Source organism: Gorilla gorilla, chromosome 8 (assembly GCF_029281585.2).
Source record: "Gorilla gorilla gorilla isolate KB3781 chromosome 8, NHGRI_mGorGor1-v2.1_pri, whole genome shotgun sequence".
Classification (NCBI taxonomy): domain Eukaryota; kingdom Metazoa; phylum Chordata; class Mammalia; order Primates; family Hominidae; genus Gorilla; species Gorilla gorilla.
In genome coordinates, this window is record NC_073232.2 from 68,256,631 (window position 1) to 68,273,434 (window position 16,804).

At 54.8% G+C, this 16,804-nt stretch overlaps 2 long non-coding RNA genes across 2 annotated transcripts; one reads left to right on the top strand and one right to left on the bottom strand.

Annotated features, from left to right (window-relative positions):
- Positions 1-3,698: 3,698 nt before the first annotated feature.
- Positions 3,699-10,577, top strand: LOC109028528 (uncharacterized). The gene is made up of 4 exons (XR_002007539.2): positions 3,699-4,087; positions 4,182-4,240; positions 9,864-9,935; positions 10,499-10,577. It is a non-coding gene; the product is annotated as an uncharacterized lncRNA (long non-coding RNA).
- Positions 9,390-10,478, bottom strand: LOC109028529 (uncharacterized). The gene is made up of 3 exons (XR_002007540.4): positions 10,437-10,478; positions 10,090-10,246; positions 9,390-9,856 (listed from the first exon to the last, which is right to left on the bottom strand). It is a non-coding gene; the product is annotated as an uncharacterized lncRNA (long non-coding RNA).
- Positions 10,578-16,804: the final 6,227 nt, after the last annotated feature.

Sequence of the window (16,804 nt, forward strand, 5' to 3'; positions counted from 1 at the left end):
CTCCCTGTGTCCAGCAAGGGGCCCCAAGATGGAAGAGTTGGGGTGGGAGGTGGGGAGTGGGCCTCACCGCCCTGGCTGTGCTTGGGTCCAGTGCAGCCAGTGCCTCTGGCTTCTCAGGGCCACGTGCTTCCTCCCCAGCCGAGAATGTAGCTGTCTTTCATCACCTACTCCACGGAGGGCAGCATCGTCCCACAGCTCACATTCACCCCAGGCAGGGGAGTGCTGCTTTGAGTCCCCAATGGAGGCCTGAGAGGCTGGGCCAGAGGGAGCTCCAGAGAGCTGTGGGGCTCCCTGAGACCTTGGTTGGGAGCCTGACAGCACACACGGCAGGCTGCTCAGGGCATCTCACAGTACCCACCCTGACCCCAATGCCTGTTCACCTGAACCCTCTGACCCCTGGTTGCACTGTTACCTGTAGCCCCTGTGCTCCCGAATTTCTTGGCCTCCCGACCTTCTCTGTCCCCTGTCCTCCCTCTGCCCTACCTCCTTCCCTAGAGTGCGGGGGCTGGTGGGCAGGTGTGTGCGTCCTGTGAACACCTGCCTGTGCTGGCCGCTGCTCTCTGTGTGCCCCTCTCTGCTCTGGCCTTCTCTATGGGAGGGAGACAGGGTCAGGGTCAGGTGGAGTGCTGGAGAGTTTAGTGCAGAAGAGCTTGGTCCCCTGGTGGGTCTCAGACAGGGGAGACCATGGGTGGGGTCCTGAGCCCCAGGCCAGGCTGGGGAGCTGGAGGAAGGCAGGATGAGCAAGCTCAGGCAGCTGCAGTTGGCCTAGAGGGGTGCCCAGGCCCAGCAGGAGGCACTGCAGAGCTCCTGATTGGCGGGAGGTGAGAACACTTCTGATGCAAATGCCTGGAACTGGGCACTAAGAGGGTGAAGTGCAGAAGAGAGCCGAGGATCCTGAGGACTGGATGGGGGCCTGGGCCCCACTTACAGCTTTGAGGAAGAGCTGGGACAGGGCTTCTGCTCCCTGAGCTGGGGGAAGGCTTGAGTTTGTGCATAATGTGCTGTGGGTTTGGGAGAGCGAGACCTAGGTGGGCACGAGGGCGAAGAAAGCAAGTTCGCGGGGAAGGACTCTGGGTGGTGGCCCAGAGGGGCAGCAGGGGCTGGGCAGGGCCTGGCCACCTTCCCTCCTGGGCTGAGGCTCTCAGAGCTGCCCCACATGGCAGGGACTCTCTTCCTGCAGTGCGAAGCCAGCCTTCAGGGTCCATGCTTGGCCCAGCCTTGCTGTGCTGGCTCAGCCCGTCACATTGGATTAGCCTGTCCCAGTCCTGCCACCAGAGCCAGCTCTGCCTGGCCCAACCAGTCCTGTCTGCTTTAACAGAGGCTGACAGGCCACATCCCCGAGCCAGCCTGCCGTGCTCAGCTGCCTGCACACCATTTGGGGCCGCTTCTTTCAGCCTTTGGTCTTTTGGTTTCAGGAGCACAGGAAGTCAAGGAGCCATAGCACTCTTATTAAGCAGATTTGCTACTTTGGTAGGATAAAGAGAGTGGAGGAGATTGAGTCAGGGTCAGGGGTCTGGAGCTGTGGGTGCTGGGTGCAGGGCTGGGGGCTTAGCAGGATGCCTTTTCCAAACTCAGCCCTGCCTGTTGAAGGATACGTTGCCCAACACAAGGGAAGCCCTTAGGGTTAGGTTTAGGATTAGGATTAGAGTTAAGATTAGGCATGCCAGTCCCATTGCCTGTCCCTGAATCTCAGTTGCATGCCCTTGGGTTAGGGTTAGGGTTAGGGGTTAGGGGTTAGGGGTTAGGGTTAAGAAAGCTGGTCCCATTGGAAGGGCCTGATTTGTAGTCACACATCTATGGGATGCTCCCACTTCACCATGGAGGGTTCATGCTGGGCCTTTATGAGCTCTCCAAAGTCTAAGTGCCCTGAGACAGGCATGAGCTCAGGGAAAGCGAGGCCATACCCAGGGTACCAGCTAAGCAGCCCCTAACCCCACACCCTCCCTCCCACTATGCTTACCAGATCAGAGACAGAGAAAACAAAAATATCTCTAGTCAAAGTCACAGCGATGAATGAGCATGATAAGGTATGTGCCTGGCACCCTCCTCCATTCAGGGAGGTCTTCACAGTAGACAATGGCTCCAGGAGAGCTCGGGAGCTGTTTTGTAACATTCCATCCCTCTCCACCTCAATCTTTTTTTTTTTTTATTTTTCTCAGAAAAACAATCCATGAACATCTTACCTTAACAGAGGATCTTGAGTCTCACTGACACACATTCATGCAGGAAGGAGGTAAAATGGTACAGACCACTAGAGCTCACAGAATGTGTTCTAGTTCCTCATGCTCTTAGGGTATTACTGGGGTCGCCTCACTGTGCATTCTTAGAACATCTTCATTTCCTTACAAGCAAATTAGCAGATTCAATGTGTCAGCTCCAGAGGTAAGCCCTCCTGCTATCCCCATGGTGGTCCCATAGGGTGAACAGAGCTGGGAATGGGCCTCAGAGAGCTCTGTGTGCAGATTCCTGCCCTGCTTCTTGGAGCAAGTTGCTCACCTGCTCTGAGCTCCAGGTGCCCCCCAGGTGCAATGAGCATAGTAATCCCCTGTTCCATGGAGTTTTGAGAACTGTGTGGGATCCTGCGTGTGCAGTTCTGGTGCTCATAACCCTTTGGTGCTTGCCCTCCAGCTGGGCTGTGTGAAAAGGAAGAGAAGAGCCAAGGGTTTTGCCCCCTTGCACACACCTTAGTCTTCCTCCTCCCTTCCTCGTGTCCCCTTCAAGCGACTTTCATCACCTGATCGTGTCTCAGATGGTACAGAAGGCTGTTCACAGCCCCCGACTCCCCTCCCCACTGTGGGGCTGCAGGTCTTGTCAGGAAGAGGCGGGGCTCATGGGGAAAGGCATTGAGGTGGCCATGGGGTCCCCTGCCCAGGTGCCACTGACCTGGAGTCCTGAACTCCTGGGCCCAAAGATGTTGGCAGGGCTGCCCTCAGGCTCTGCCCATGGGACTGCCCGGCTGCTCCTCCCCCTGCCTGTGGGACAGGCCTGTGCTTGCGGAGCTCTGGCTGGAGCTACCCTCAGGCAGAAGTGGTGCAGGCTGCTAGTGGGTGAGGGTTCAGGCAGAGTGATGGGAAGGGCCCTGCCCCTCTCCATCCCTCCTCTGTAAAATGGGTACCAGGCTGAGGCCCCGCATCACTCTAGGGGTCTCTGGGTGGCAGGTGCTTGGGTCTTGGCAGCCTCTCCCCTGGAGGATGAGGTGGGGGCACCTGGCCATGCCTTGGAATGAGCAGTGCTGTGGGCCCAGCCAACTGCAGGGGTCCTGGAGCTTCTGGAGGTCACTCCTGGTGCCTTTGCTGAGCAGGTCACTCCTTGCTTCTTCTGCAGACAACAAGGTTACCAGCACAATTATAGCTATGACCAGTGGAGCACTGGTGCCAAATGTATTTCAGGACACTCTCAAAGAAGCCAGTCAGGTTCATAGTTACCAGTATTTTGCTCCGCCTATTTTGATGACTAATACTCAATACCTTCAAATGCATTTCAGGAGACTCTCAAAGAAGCCAGCTGGGTTCACAGTTACCAGCATTTTGCTCCACCTATTTTGATGACTAATGCTCAATGCCTTCTTTCCCTTAGGCTGAAAGGCTGGGAGCCTGGGGGCCACCGTTTACACCCTGGGTGTGGCTGATTATAAGATAGACCAGGTCATTCTGAACTGGTAACCAGGCACCACTCTGCAGCTGAGTGGAGAAAGGCATCCCAGGCGGCTTTCCCAGGGCCACCACAAGGACATTCATCTAACTTGCCCCCAAGTGATTTGGGCCAACCCATGGCCACTGCAGAAGTGACTGACAGTGTGTTGTAGAAATCCCCCCACACCAAAGGGGAGGGCGGAAGAGTTCCCCACTCCCTGATAGTGGGCTGCTGGCTAGAGAAGGCTGTGGCCCTCAGAGCCTGACATTCTGCTGCCCCCAAAACATGGGGGCAAGACACTGTCCCCTGAGCCTGTGACCTGCTGCATCCTCACCTCCTGGGTGGGGGTCCAAGCCACGTTCCCTCTCTGAAGATAACAGCAATTGCCCACAGCCTGGACCGCGTGTTTGCAGTGGGTCATGGAGTTTCTGAACAGCATGGCCTAGTGGACAGAGTGAGTGGGGCAAATTTGAGAGGTGGTGGGGGCCTGGCTCCTGTGCCCTGAGGCTCACACTCCCTGCCCCTTTGTACCTCGCTCTCTATTCCAGATCGGAACACAAGGTGTCTTGAGGTGAAGTCTGTGGAGCCTCCATTATGTGTGCAGGAGGTGAGCGCTGAGGAAGCCCCGCTGTAGTAAGAAGGGTATGTGCTGCATGTGCGGTATATGGTGTGTGTGGTGTGTTTTGTGATGTGTGTGTGTTGGCTATAGTGGTTATATGGCGTGTGTGGTGTGTTTTGTGATGTGTGTGTGTTGGCTATAGTGGGCATAGGGCGTGTGTGGTGTGTTTTGTGATGTGTGTGTGTTGGCTATAGTGGGTATATGGTGTGTGAATGTGCGCAGTATGGTGTGTGTGCTGTGGAAGTTGTGTTTGGATGCATGTGGTGTTTGTGCGTGTGTAGGTGCTGTGTGAGTGTGTGTTGTGCATCACGTATGGTGTGTGGTGTGTGTGGTATGTATATGGTGTGTAGATCATGGATGTTTCTGGTACAGTATGTTATGTTGTGTCTGTGGTATATGTGTGCTAGTTGTGTGTGGTATAGTGTGTTTGTGGTGTGGGTGTTGTATCTGTGTGTATGTGGTGTGGGCATGCACAGCAGCTAACCTGGCCCACAGGCCAGGAGCAGTCAGGGTTCATCTCAGGAATGCCAGGCAGGTGTAGGAGCTGAAATATCTGTGTAATTTACCACATCAACAAAACGGGAAAGAGGAACCAGGCAATTTTCTCAGGGGGATGAGGAACAAGAAGTGGGGGTGTCAACATCTCCTGCTGTTCCTGGGAACAAAAGGAAACCTCCATAGCCTGAAAAAGCCATCCACACAAACACCCTTGGTTCTCCTCGGCCCCAAAGGATAAATCCCAGCACCCATCCCTGCTGTCTGGGATGTGGAAAGAATGTCCTCTTGCCAGCCAGGGTCCCAGCATGTGTGGAAACAGCCCTGTTAGGGCCTCTGTGATGACCCCTGTCTGTCTTGAGTTCTGTCTGTGTAGGCTGGGGCTCTGAATGGCTGACGTTTGTACAACTGCAGCTGCTGCAAAGGAATAGAGCCCTGGGCATCCTCCCTCCAGGGGTACAGCATGAGGCCCTTAGCAAGACCACCAGGCCCTCCAGTAGCTGGGCTCTGGCATCCGTGTTCATTACTGCAGAGCACCCTGGCAGTAGGCTGTGGGGACAGACACATGGTCCATGTCTGAGCTCTGCTCTCCACGGGCACATGACCAGGAGAAAATAGTCCAATTCCAGTGAGCTCCAGCGGTGCCTCCCATGAACAGAAAGGACGCTGTCAGGTCTGTCGTGAGTCCCAGGTCACTGGGCTGTGCAGGGACTGGCACAGGGTTGCGAGCTGGCAGGTCCCAGAAACAGGAACTGTGCTGACACTTCCATGATTGGTCCTGGGCTCTGTCCCCGACCCCGCCTCTCCCCCATGCAGAGCTGAGGATGGGGGTGGAGTAGAGAGAGCTCCCCTCCCCCTCAGGGTCTCTTTCTGCTGTTCGTGGTTTAAAGCCACTCAGCCGTGCAGCAGTGTGACAGCTGCGCTCCTCTGATGATGTCCCCTGGACATGCACAGGCTGTGGCATCTGAGCAGCCCTGTAAACCCCAGGTGAGGATGTGAGTCGTCACCCCTCACTGGAGGCAGCCGAGTCGAGGTGACAGGTGCCCTCTGCCCACCAGCTCGGCCCTCTGCCTCTGCTCATGTGGCCTGGCAGTCACGGCCATGACCTGTCAGCTGTTGGCCAACTTGTACAAAGCCACCCCACATGAAGGGTGACAGTCACAGCAGGGAAAGGCCAAGGCAGGAGCCTGGAACCCAAATGCAACAAAATGAGCCCTCTCAGCAGGCTGCTACCAAGAAGCCATGAGGGCTCCGGGGAGCCCAGGAAGGAGCCCAGGGAGGGAGGCACACAGCCCAGACTCCCCCATTCAGCCCTGGGCCTCATATCCAGCCTGGCAGAGGCCTCTGCTGGGCTAAGGACCAGCCTGGAGCAGTGAGGCCCTCCAGGGGCCACTCCCTGCTCTGGGCACCCTGTGCAGAGGTGGGACCAGGTGGGGCATAGGCACTCTGCAAGCCCTGCCTCACCTTGAAAGGCCGTGCCCACCTGCCCTTTGCAGCCCTGTTCGAAGGGCACCTTGTCCTGGAAGCCTTCCCTGATGACCAGCCCCTCTGACTTCCTGCAGTCCAAGGGCTTGGTCTGTCCCTCTCATCAGTCACTTGTCACCCAGGATGTACCATGACTTCTGGTTGTCTGTGTCCAAACATGATTTTCTTATTTAGTTCTTTGTTTTTCTTCTAACCTTTCATTATTAAAATGTTCAAACTTTACAGCCAAGTGGAAAGGATTGTGCAATGTACACGCCTGTTTCCATCGTGGGCATTTTTAATTAATGCTTGACCATGCTTGCTTTATCCTGTCTCTATGTGTGTCTTCCTCTCACTGTCTCTCTTTCTCTCCACCAATTCATCTTATTTTTGGATGCATTCAAAATATTTTACAGTCCTCAGGGTACTTTACCCCTAAACCCTTCAGTTCGTATATCTTTAACTAGGGAACAATATTTATTAAGTTCTCTTTTTGCAGTGCACAAATCTTGTGTCATCTGATGAGTTTTGACAAGAGCACACAACATCTGTGTAATCGCAGACCCTGTGAAGATGTGGAATGTTACTATGGCCCCCAGAAAATCCCCTCAGACCTCTCTGTGCATGTGGCTCAGTAGTTCCCTGGGATTGAGACAAGAAGTGGAATTGTTGCATTAAGGGCACACACTTGTGAAGCGTTCTTCAGTAGTGTTGCTTTTCTGTCCAGGAGGCCATGCCAAGCAGTGTGCGGGAGTCCCAGTCCCTACCGCCACCCCCAGCACAGGTGACTTCCATCTGTGTCCTGTTGCCCTTCTGGTAAGTTGTCAGCCCTTCAACACTGCTCAGGACTGCAAGGACTTGACCCCTGTGGCCTGAGGGAGCACTGTAGGATTTCAGGGTGGAAAGCTCCAGCTGAACTGCTCCCGTGCGGAGGCTGAGGCAGGGTGCCTTTCCTGGGTTCCTTGGATTAGGAAGGGAGTGGGAGTCCTCCTGTGTGCTCAAGGCCCAACCACCTCCTTGTGGACCCTCAGTGACACCAGATGAGGATTTTGTCCAGTGGACACACAGATGTTCATTCAGACACAGCCACTTCCTTGTAGGGAAGCCCCCTGGGAATTCAGTTTTGGGGATGGATCACCAGGAGCAGGGAGGTCAGAGTGGAGACAGCCCTCCACTCTTCCTCACTCAGACTTTTGAGTGTTGTTCTTGCAGAAGCCAAGCAAGTGATTATTCATGGATGTGACTTTAATAATGCAAAGAGCCAGGACCAAGTTATTTGCAGATTCTAGTTCAGCAAAACCAAAGTCATTGATAAGTAGCCTCCTCTGAAATCTGAAATGATCCAATGAGCTTTTCCTTTGAGCATCACAGTGACATTCAAAGAATTTCAGATTTTGGAGCACTTTGGATTTTGAATTTTCAGATTAGGGATACTCAACCTAACTAAGCAAGATCACCTGTGTAGAGCAGCTGGCACAAGTATGGACTTTATAATATTTTAAACTCTCCTATTGTTTGGCAACACTCAGGCATCCGGGGACCTCTGCAATTGGGGAGTGGCCTGAGGAAGCGCACAGTCTAGGCAGACACTGTGCCCTGGGTCCTGAGGGAGTGTGCTCTTCCCCGCTGAGTGCCCGGGGTGCAGTTGGATTTTCTGCATCCCCCTCAATTCTTCCTCTTAACCCCTTGATACATTCATTCCATCTGATCATGTTATGTTCAATGGCCTCTTATTCAGGGTCATCTAGTAAACTTGGAATGACTCCTCTCCCTGCAGGATGCTTCTCAGCCATCTCTCCTCCTGTCCCTGAGTATATGGAACGGGGCAGAGGCTGTCATTCTCATGTGGCAGAGTTGTGTAGATGGTCTCAGGCCATTAAGATTCCACTGACGTATAGTTTCATGGGAGTGGCTTAGGGATGGAGCAGCCCCCTCCTAAGGAGAGCTACCGGGTATTGAATGCTTCTTATATCAGATATTGTGCCAAGTGCCTCACACTCAATATCTCCATGAATTCTCAAAGCAGCCTTCCTGCATTTCCTTTGCATGGGTGGATAGCCAGGGCAGGGGTGATGGAAGAGCTTCCCAGTGCCACACAGCTGGAGAGTAGACCCAGGAGATCTGTCTGCCCAGTGGGGGCCTTCTGCATCCCTGAGATGATGGTTTTTGGGGAAGGCAAGGCCCTGCCTACCCCCAGGAAGTCCATTCAGATGCCTCCTCTGCCCGCCTGTGGGTGCACTGGTTTCCTGGAGGGCCCTAGTTTTTTCTCCAAGGTGGGCCAGCATCAGGTCTCACATAGGAAAGCCCATGCCACAGTCCTGGGTACCTCTGCAGATGGCCACCCTGCTCCTGGTTGGTGCCTGTGCAGAAGTGGCCGGGCATGGCTGCCTGTTGCAGGGAGCTCGGATGCACTGAGGAGTGACTTTGTCATTAATTACATTTTCCTCTGAAGAAAACATTCGAGAAACATTTTAGAAATAGGGAAGCAAGAAGACATATTCAAAGCTTGATGTTTCTATATGCTTCATGTTTTCTGTCTTTATAGGCTATGTTTTTGTGATTTAAGAAATTTTTTAATATGGTGACTGAAGTATGGGTTTAATCAGTTAATCTGTTTGAAAACTCTTTTTCCAGCAGCCCGGTGTTGCTGGGCCCTCTGCCCATCTTGACCCTGAGCCATGGCCTCAGGGTGCCAGTGCCACCCACCCTCCCCAGGAGCTCCCTGAGCTCTCCTGAATGCCATTCTGCAGTCAGGTCACACATCTTGGGGATTTTTACCCCAGTAATCCCACTCTTTCCATCTCTCAAAGTGAATCTGTTTCCTGATCGTTATCTTTATCAGCACCAAGGAAAGGTCAACAGTTTAGAAATTCATGGCTAATCTGACCATTGTGTTCAGGTCAACAAATTGTTCCATGTGGAAATGAATCATTTTGTCCATAGTAACCCTGACCTACATGAAAAAGAGAAAAACAATAGAAAGTAATTTTATGTATACATGAAATTTTAATTTATAAAATTATATTATATTTTGTTATACATATGTTCAATTATTTTTAAAGTGTTAATTATATTTTATTATAAAAATGATACAATGTAGAAAAAAGAAACATAGACAAAACATAATGAATAAAAACATTGCCCCAAATCCCAAACCCAAAGACAAGTGCTATTAACATTTTCAACTACAACGTAATAAATTTAATTTTGCTTAAATATGATGGAAGAAAAAGAAAATGAAATGGGATTGAAGAAACTGTGGAACATCACACGAATGCTTCTGGTCACCTGTGACGAAGCGGCTGTCCCTTTCTCTTTGTGCCTCTCCTTCCCTCTGCTCATGGACATCACAGCACGTTGCACTCTGCCATCTATTTTGTTCTCTATTTTTAATTTTGTTGTCTATCTCCCGTGCAGTCCTTAAAGGTGAGTCCTTGAGAGCAGGGACTCTGCCTGCCTTTCCTGTTACACATCAGAGTGCTGCACAGGGCCTGGGCGTGGAGGGTGCTCACAGGGGTCTCGGCAATAGGAAAGCAGAGTCCAGATGCCAGTCGTGGACCACAGGGTCCGCTCTGCGTGATGAGGACTGGAGGTGGGAGGAACAGTGGACGAACATGTGCATCGACATTCTTCCCATGTCATTTCCTTTTAGAAAAAAAAACAATCAGTATGGACAAGACTTTCATGACTTGCCCTGGACCAAAGATTAAAAACAACCTGGACAGTAAGTATCCCTGGCAGGAGGCTCTAGAGGGCAGGAGGCTCTAGAGGGCAGGAGGCCAGGGGTCACAGTTGGGCACTGTGAGGTGTACAGAATGTGGATGCCCCCCTGCTGGGGCAGCACGTGTCTGCGGCTGGGCTGAGAACACATTGCTCACCTCCCTTGTTGGTGGCCCCCAAGGTGTTCAGGGATCTGCAGTGTCCTAGGGATCTGCAGTGTCCTAGGGTCTGTGAGGAGGGCAGGATGCAGGAGATGATTGCCCGAGGAATGGTACCGTTGCTCCAGGTCGCCTTTCAGAGTTAAGCCAATGGACTCTGTAAATACAGAAGAGCCAGAATAGTTGACACCAAGCAGCCATTTGTGGTCACTTAGGACACAGTCACAATGACATGAAATCTCATGCAGGGCCCCTCGCTGCTGGACCCACATCCCCCTTGGTCATTGTTGCTGAGGTTGATCTCAGTGCTTTGGGGAATGAGAGCATTACCCACGCTGTCTACTCACCAAGGGCAAGAACTGCATCTCTCCAGGCTGGCTCTCACCATCTTCGCTTTCTGTGCTTTAAGGAGGTCTTTGTTGAAGCCAGCCTGAACAATGGCAGAAATGTCCTTTCTAATGACATCACTATGAAGAGCACCACCTGTGTGAGTACCAGGATGGGGATGCCACCAACCTGGGCTGTCCAGAGGCCCTGCACTGGAATGAGATACACCCTGGGGAGGACAGAAAGAGCAAACAGTTCCCAGGCAGTCCCAGAAAAGTAGTGTGTGCAGCAGGCACCTGGGCCTGCTTGATCCTGTTCCAGCTGGCACTGGTGGATGAGGATTGGAGGCTGTGTGCCAGGAGCCAGAATCCAGGACCTCTAGGGTCTCCACCTTCTCCACGTGGGCCTCTCAGGTCCAGGGGTTCTGGAGGATTCCACGCACTACCTTCAGGATGCGTGTGCCGCTGAACCGGTGCCCCAGCTGCTGATATGATCCTAAACCCACTTACAACCCTGTCGCCCGAGCCTGCCTGGTGGTCATCTGCTGTCATTTCCCAGAAGCTGTCAGCCTCCTTTCTGACTCTCCTACCTGCTTGGGCCCCGGAGCCGTCCCTCTCTGCTCCCTCACTGAGCCCTGCAGTATGTCTTCTCCTGCTGCCGATGGGGAGGCTGTTAGGCATACAGGCCAGGCTCAGGCCCAGCACGAGCTCTCTCCTCTCCCCTCCCTAGCCTTCTCTCTAAGCAGAAGTCTGGATTTGGGGAAGCCCTGGGCAGCCTGCATTCCCACGGTTGCCGCCCAAAGTCCCTTTACTGTGAAGAACACCCAGGGAAGAGTTCCCGTTGCTTACACCCCATGTGGCCCTGGTTCTGAGCCAGGCCTTTTTCTGAGCTCTCTAAACTTCACAAGTGCCCCCAGGGAGGGCGGCTTATTCCCTTTGCACAAGTGTGGAGGCTGAGGCTCAGAGCGGTGCACGGATGTGCCCACGGTGCAGAGCCTGGAAGTGGGGAGAGAGGCTGTGGGTGATGGACCCGGGTCTCCTGCCCCTGCTCCTGCGCCTGCACCTCTCTTGGACACAGCACCCCCACCCTCACCCGTCTTTGTACCTGTAGATTTTGTGGTCCTCACAGAAGCCCTGTGCTGCAAGCGAGGTGTTCAGTGAGGCTAGGTTCATGAGACTAGGAAGCTTCTGGGACTTTCTTGGCAGGGCTCTAGGGCAGAGCCTTTAAGCAGGACCGAAGGAGGGGTCTGTAGCTCTCTGGGGAGCAGCCCTGACTGCTAGCCTCACTGTGGTACATGGAGGAGGGACCAGCTAGGGAGAGTGAGGAGTGGGCAGATGGGCCTCCAAATGGTGGGCACTGGGAAGAGGCCACCCAGGCCACTGACATTCTCATTGTCTACCAGGTGTAGTGCATGTTAATACCTTTCTCCTACAGGGTGCCAGTCCACCACATACCACCCATCCACCACAGGCAACCCATCCATCACAGAACACGCATCCATCACAGACTACTTGTCCACCACAGGCCACTCATCCACCACAGAGCACCCATTCATTATAGAACACCCATCCACCACAGGCCACCTATCCATCACAGGCCACCCATTTACCACAGAGCACCCATCCACCACAGAACACTCATCCACCACAGATCACCCATCCACCACAGAACACTCATCCACCACAGGCCACCCATTCACCACACAGCACCCATCCACCACAGAACACTCATCCACCACAGGCCACACATTCACTACACAGCACCCATCCACCACAGAACAGTCATCCACCACAGGCCACACATTCGCCACAGAACACCAATTTACCATAGAACACCCATCCATCACAGAACATCCATTCATCATAGGCCATCCATCCATCACAGAACATGCATCCACCACAGACTACCTGTCCACTACAGGCCACCCATTCATCACAGGCCACCCATCCATCACAGGCCACCCATCCACCACAGGCCAACCACTCCCCACAGGCCACCCATTCCCCATAGGCCACCTTTTCACCATAGAGCCCCCATTCACCACAGAGCAACCATCCACCACAGAACACCCGTCCATCACAGGCCACCCATTCACCACAGAGCACCCATCCATCACAGGCCAGCCATTCACCACAGGCCACCCATTCACCACAGAGCACCCATCTGTCACTGGCCAACCATCCATCACAGGCCACCCATTCACCACAGAGCACCCATCTGTCACTGACCAACCATCCATCACAGGCCACCCATTCACCACAGAGCACCCATCTATCACTGGCCAACCATCCATCACAGGCCACCCATTCACCACAGAGCACCCATCCACCACAGAACTCCCATCCACCACAGGCCAGCCATTCATCACAGGCCACCCATTCACCACAGAGCACCCATCCACCACAGGCCAGCCATTCATCACAGGCCAGCCATTCACCACAGAGCACCCATCCATTACAGTGCCCCCATCCATCACAGGCCAACCATTCACCACTGAGTACCCATCCACCACAGGCCAGCCATTCATCACAGGCCAGCCATTCACCACAGAGCACCCATCCACCACAGGCCGGCCAGCCATCACAGGCCAATCGTTCACCACAGAGCACCCATCCACCACAGGCCAGCCATTCATCACAGGCCACCCATTCACCACAGAGCACCCATCCACCACAGGCCAGCCATTCATCACAGGCCACCCATTCACCACAGAGCACCCATCCACCACAGGCCAGCCATTCATCACAGGCCACCCATTCACCACAGAGCACCCATCCACCACAGGCCAGCCATTCATCACAGGCCAGCCATTCACCACAGAGCACCCATCCACCACAGGCCGGCCAGCCATCACAGGCCAATCGTTCACCACAGAGCACCCATCCATCACAGGCCAGCCATTCATCACAGGCCAGCCATTCACCACAGAGCACCCATCCGTTACAGTGCCCCCATCCATCACAGGCCAGCCATTCACCACTGAGTACCCATCCACCACAGGCCAGCCATTCATCACAGGCCATCCATTCACCACAGAGCACCCATCCACCACAGGCTGGCCAGCCATCACAGGCCAATCGTTCACCACAGAGCACCCATCCATCACAGGCCAGCCATTCACCACAGGCCACCCATTCACCACAGAACATCCATCCATCACAGGCCAGCCATTCAACACAGGCCACCCATTTGCCACAGAGCCCCCATCCATCATAGGCCACCCATTCACCACAGAGCTCCCATCCATCATAGGCCAACCATTCATCACAGGCCACCCATTCACCACAGAGCACCCATCCACCACAGGCCAGCCATCCATCACAGGCCACTCATTCACCACAGAACACCCATCCATCACAGGCCACCCATTCACCACAGAGCACCCATCCACCACAGGCTGGCCAACCATCACAGGCCAATCATTCACCACAGAGCACCCATCCATCACAGGCCAGCCATCCATCACAGGCCACCCATTCACCACAGAACATCCATCCATCACAGGCCAGCCATCCATCACAGGCCAGCCATTCAACACAGGCCACCCATTTGCCACAGAGCCCCCATCCATCACAGGCCACCCATTCACCACAGAGCCCCCATTCACCACAGAGCACCCATCCACCACAGGCCAGCCAGCCATCACAGGCCACTTGTTCACCACAGAACACCCATCCACCACAGGCCACCCATTCACCACAGAGCCCCCATTCACCACAGAGCCCCCATTCACCACAGAGCACCCATCCATCACAGGCCAGCCATCCATCACAGGCCACCCATTCACCACAGAGCACCCATCCATCACAGGCCACTCGCCCACCACAGAGCCCCCATCCATCACAGGCCACCCATCCATCACAGGCCACCCATCCACCACAGTCCACCCATTCACCACAGAATATCCATCTATCACAGAGCACCCTTCCACCAAAAACCAGCCATCTATCACACACCACCCATCCACCACAGACCACCCGTCCATCATAGACCATCCATCCATCATAGACCACTCATTCACTGCAAACCACCCATCCATCACACACCACCCATCCACCACAGACCACCCATTCACCACAAAGCACCCATTAATCACACACCACCCATCTATCACAGAGCACCCGTCCATCACAGACCATTTGTTCATCAGAGAGCACCCATCTGCCATCATAGGACACTGGTCCATCACAGGAGGCAAGTCAACCAGAGGGCTGGACAAGCAACCCACTAATCATCCAGGTCCTGCCGGCCCTGCTCCTGACCCTGCTGCTGCTTTGTGGTTTCTGGCAGCTATGTGGCAGGAGAATAAGTGCTCCCTTAAGTGCTCCCTGCCCGCCCAGCCCTGGGGCTCAGACACAGGCCCAACCTCCAAGGGACTTCAGCATGTGACTGCCGTGTGATCCCACCTATGGGAAGTTTCCCATCAGTTCCCAGGTCATCACATGAGCCAAGGGAAGCTGTCCACACGTTCACAGAGTCTAGGAGGCCTGGGCTTCTGTAGGACCTCCTGCCACGGCTGGTCACAGAGAGCTGGCCTGACATGCCCTGGACATGGGGTTGAGGCCTGCCCTGGCTCCTAGAGAGAAGTGACCCCAGAACCCCTGAAACCAGGGCTGCCTCAACAAGCTGGACTTCTGGAAGCCTCAGATGGACAAGGGCCAGGAGGTGGCCTCTGTGTGGAGGGAGGAAGAGAGGGTCACCCATGAGGTCCTGCTGGCCCAAAAGGAGGATGGTGCTGTAACCCCCAGCTGTCTGTGCCTTGGGAAACCAGTATGGATCTTGGCATATGTCTGGTGCCTTCCGCATTCCTTCATCTGTCTTTACTGAGCTCCAGTTTCCCCTGGGCCCCATGCTGGGCTGGGGAGGGACAGAAATGAAGCAGCCACAGTTCCCCACAGGGAGCTCACAGTCCTGTCTGGTCAGGGATGAGGGTGAAATACCCACCCCACAGGAATGGGAAGGGCCCCCTGTAAGGCAGAGCAGGAGTCAAAAGCAGAGATGGAGTCCAGGGCGGGGAGGGCGATAGAGGCCCTTGGAGCTGGGGTGGACGGACCCAGCCCAGAGAGCTGCAGACAGACAGAGCAGGGGGAGGAGAGGACAGAGCCCAGCCCACAGAACAGACAGGTCTCATCTCTGCCCAGGGAGCCACGAGGGAAGGAAGCCGGGGACTCAGCCATGAGGCTGGGAGGTCAGGGAAGTCTCCCAGGGACAGACAGGCTCTCCCTGAGGAAGGTAAGTGGGGTGGGCTCTCTCTTTTCCATATGGCTGTGGGCAGAGAAGGACACTTGCAGGGGCTGGGCCTCTCTAGGGACCTGGTCCCTGGCCTGGCTGACCCCTAGGAACCCCACAACGGCTGTACAGGAGTTTCCCTTGGGTAAGGTTGGAGGCTGAGGCCTGGGAGGAGGAGCCTGCTGGGTACACCACAGGCTCAGAGTGCCCAGGTGGCACCCTAAAGGCCATGTCCTGTCCTTTCCTGCTGCTCCAAACCAGGGTCCAGACCATGCTCTGTCCTGCTGCCCCACCCCCATTCAGCCCTGCTCCAAACCAGGGTCCCAGCTGTGTACCGGGCCAAGGCAAAGCCAGCCCACCCCCATCCAGCCCTGCTCCAGACCAGGGTCCGAGCTCTGTGCAGGGCCAAGGCAAAGCCAGCCCACCCCCATCTAGCCCTGCTCCAGACCAGGGTCCGAGCTCTGTGCAGGGCCAAGGCAAAGCCAGCCCACCCCCATCCAGCCCTGCTCCAGACCAGAGTCCGAGCTCTGTGCAGGGCCAAGGCAGAGCCTGCCCACCCCCATCCAGCCCACGTTTTTTTCTTTTGAACATTCTAGACTGTCAAGGATCCACCACCTGTGCAGAAGCCGGAAAAAGTAAGTCGCAGTTCCGGTCCCGATATTGTCACATCCCAAGGAGCCCACTGACCTTCACCAAGAGTGCCATGAAGGTTGCGCCCCATGACCTCCACCTCCTAGGCAGAGAAGAGGGTGACAGAGGGGCAGAGTGGAGCCTGAGAAGGGCGGGGACTCACAGTGATGTCCCCAGCACGCCCTTCCCACTCCCTGCACCCCTCAAAATGAGGCTTCTCACCAATTCACAGCCTGGGGTGGCCAGCTTCAGCAACTGTGATGATCTCTCCTGAATAAATGGGGCTCGCCTCTCAATATTCCACAGAGCATGTATAAGATGCTAAGGACGGAGGCGCTCTGGAAAAGGAGCCCCGTGTTTTAGGGACCTGGCCCCGTCCCCAGGCTCCGGATGCAGATGTGGCTCCATTTGGCCTCTCTGGATCCCTGTCTCCTGGCAGGGACGAGGGGCTGGCTGGGGTTAGCTTCTAGGGATGCGGGAGTCCTGGCAGGCACCGAACTGGGAGAGACACCCAGCCCAGTGAACACAG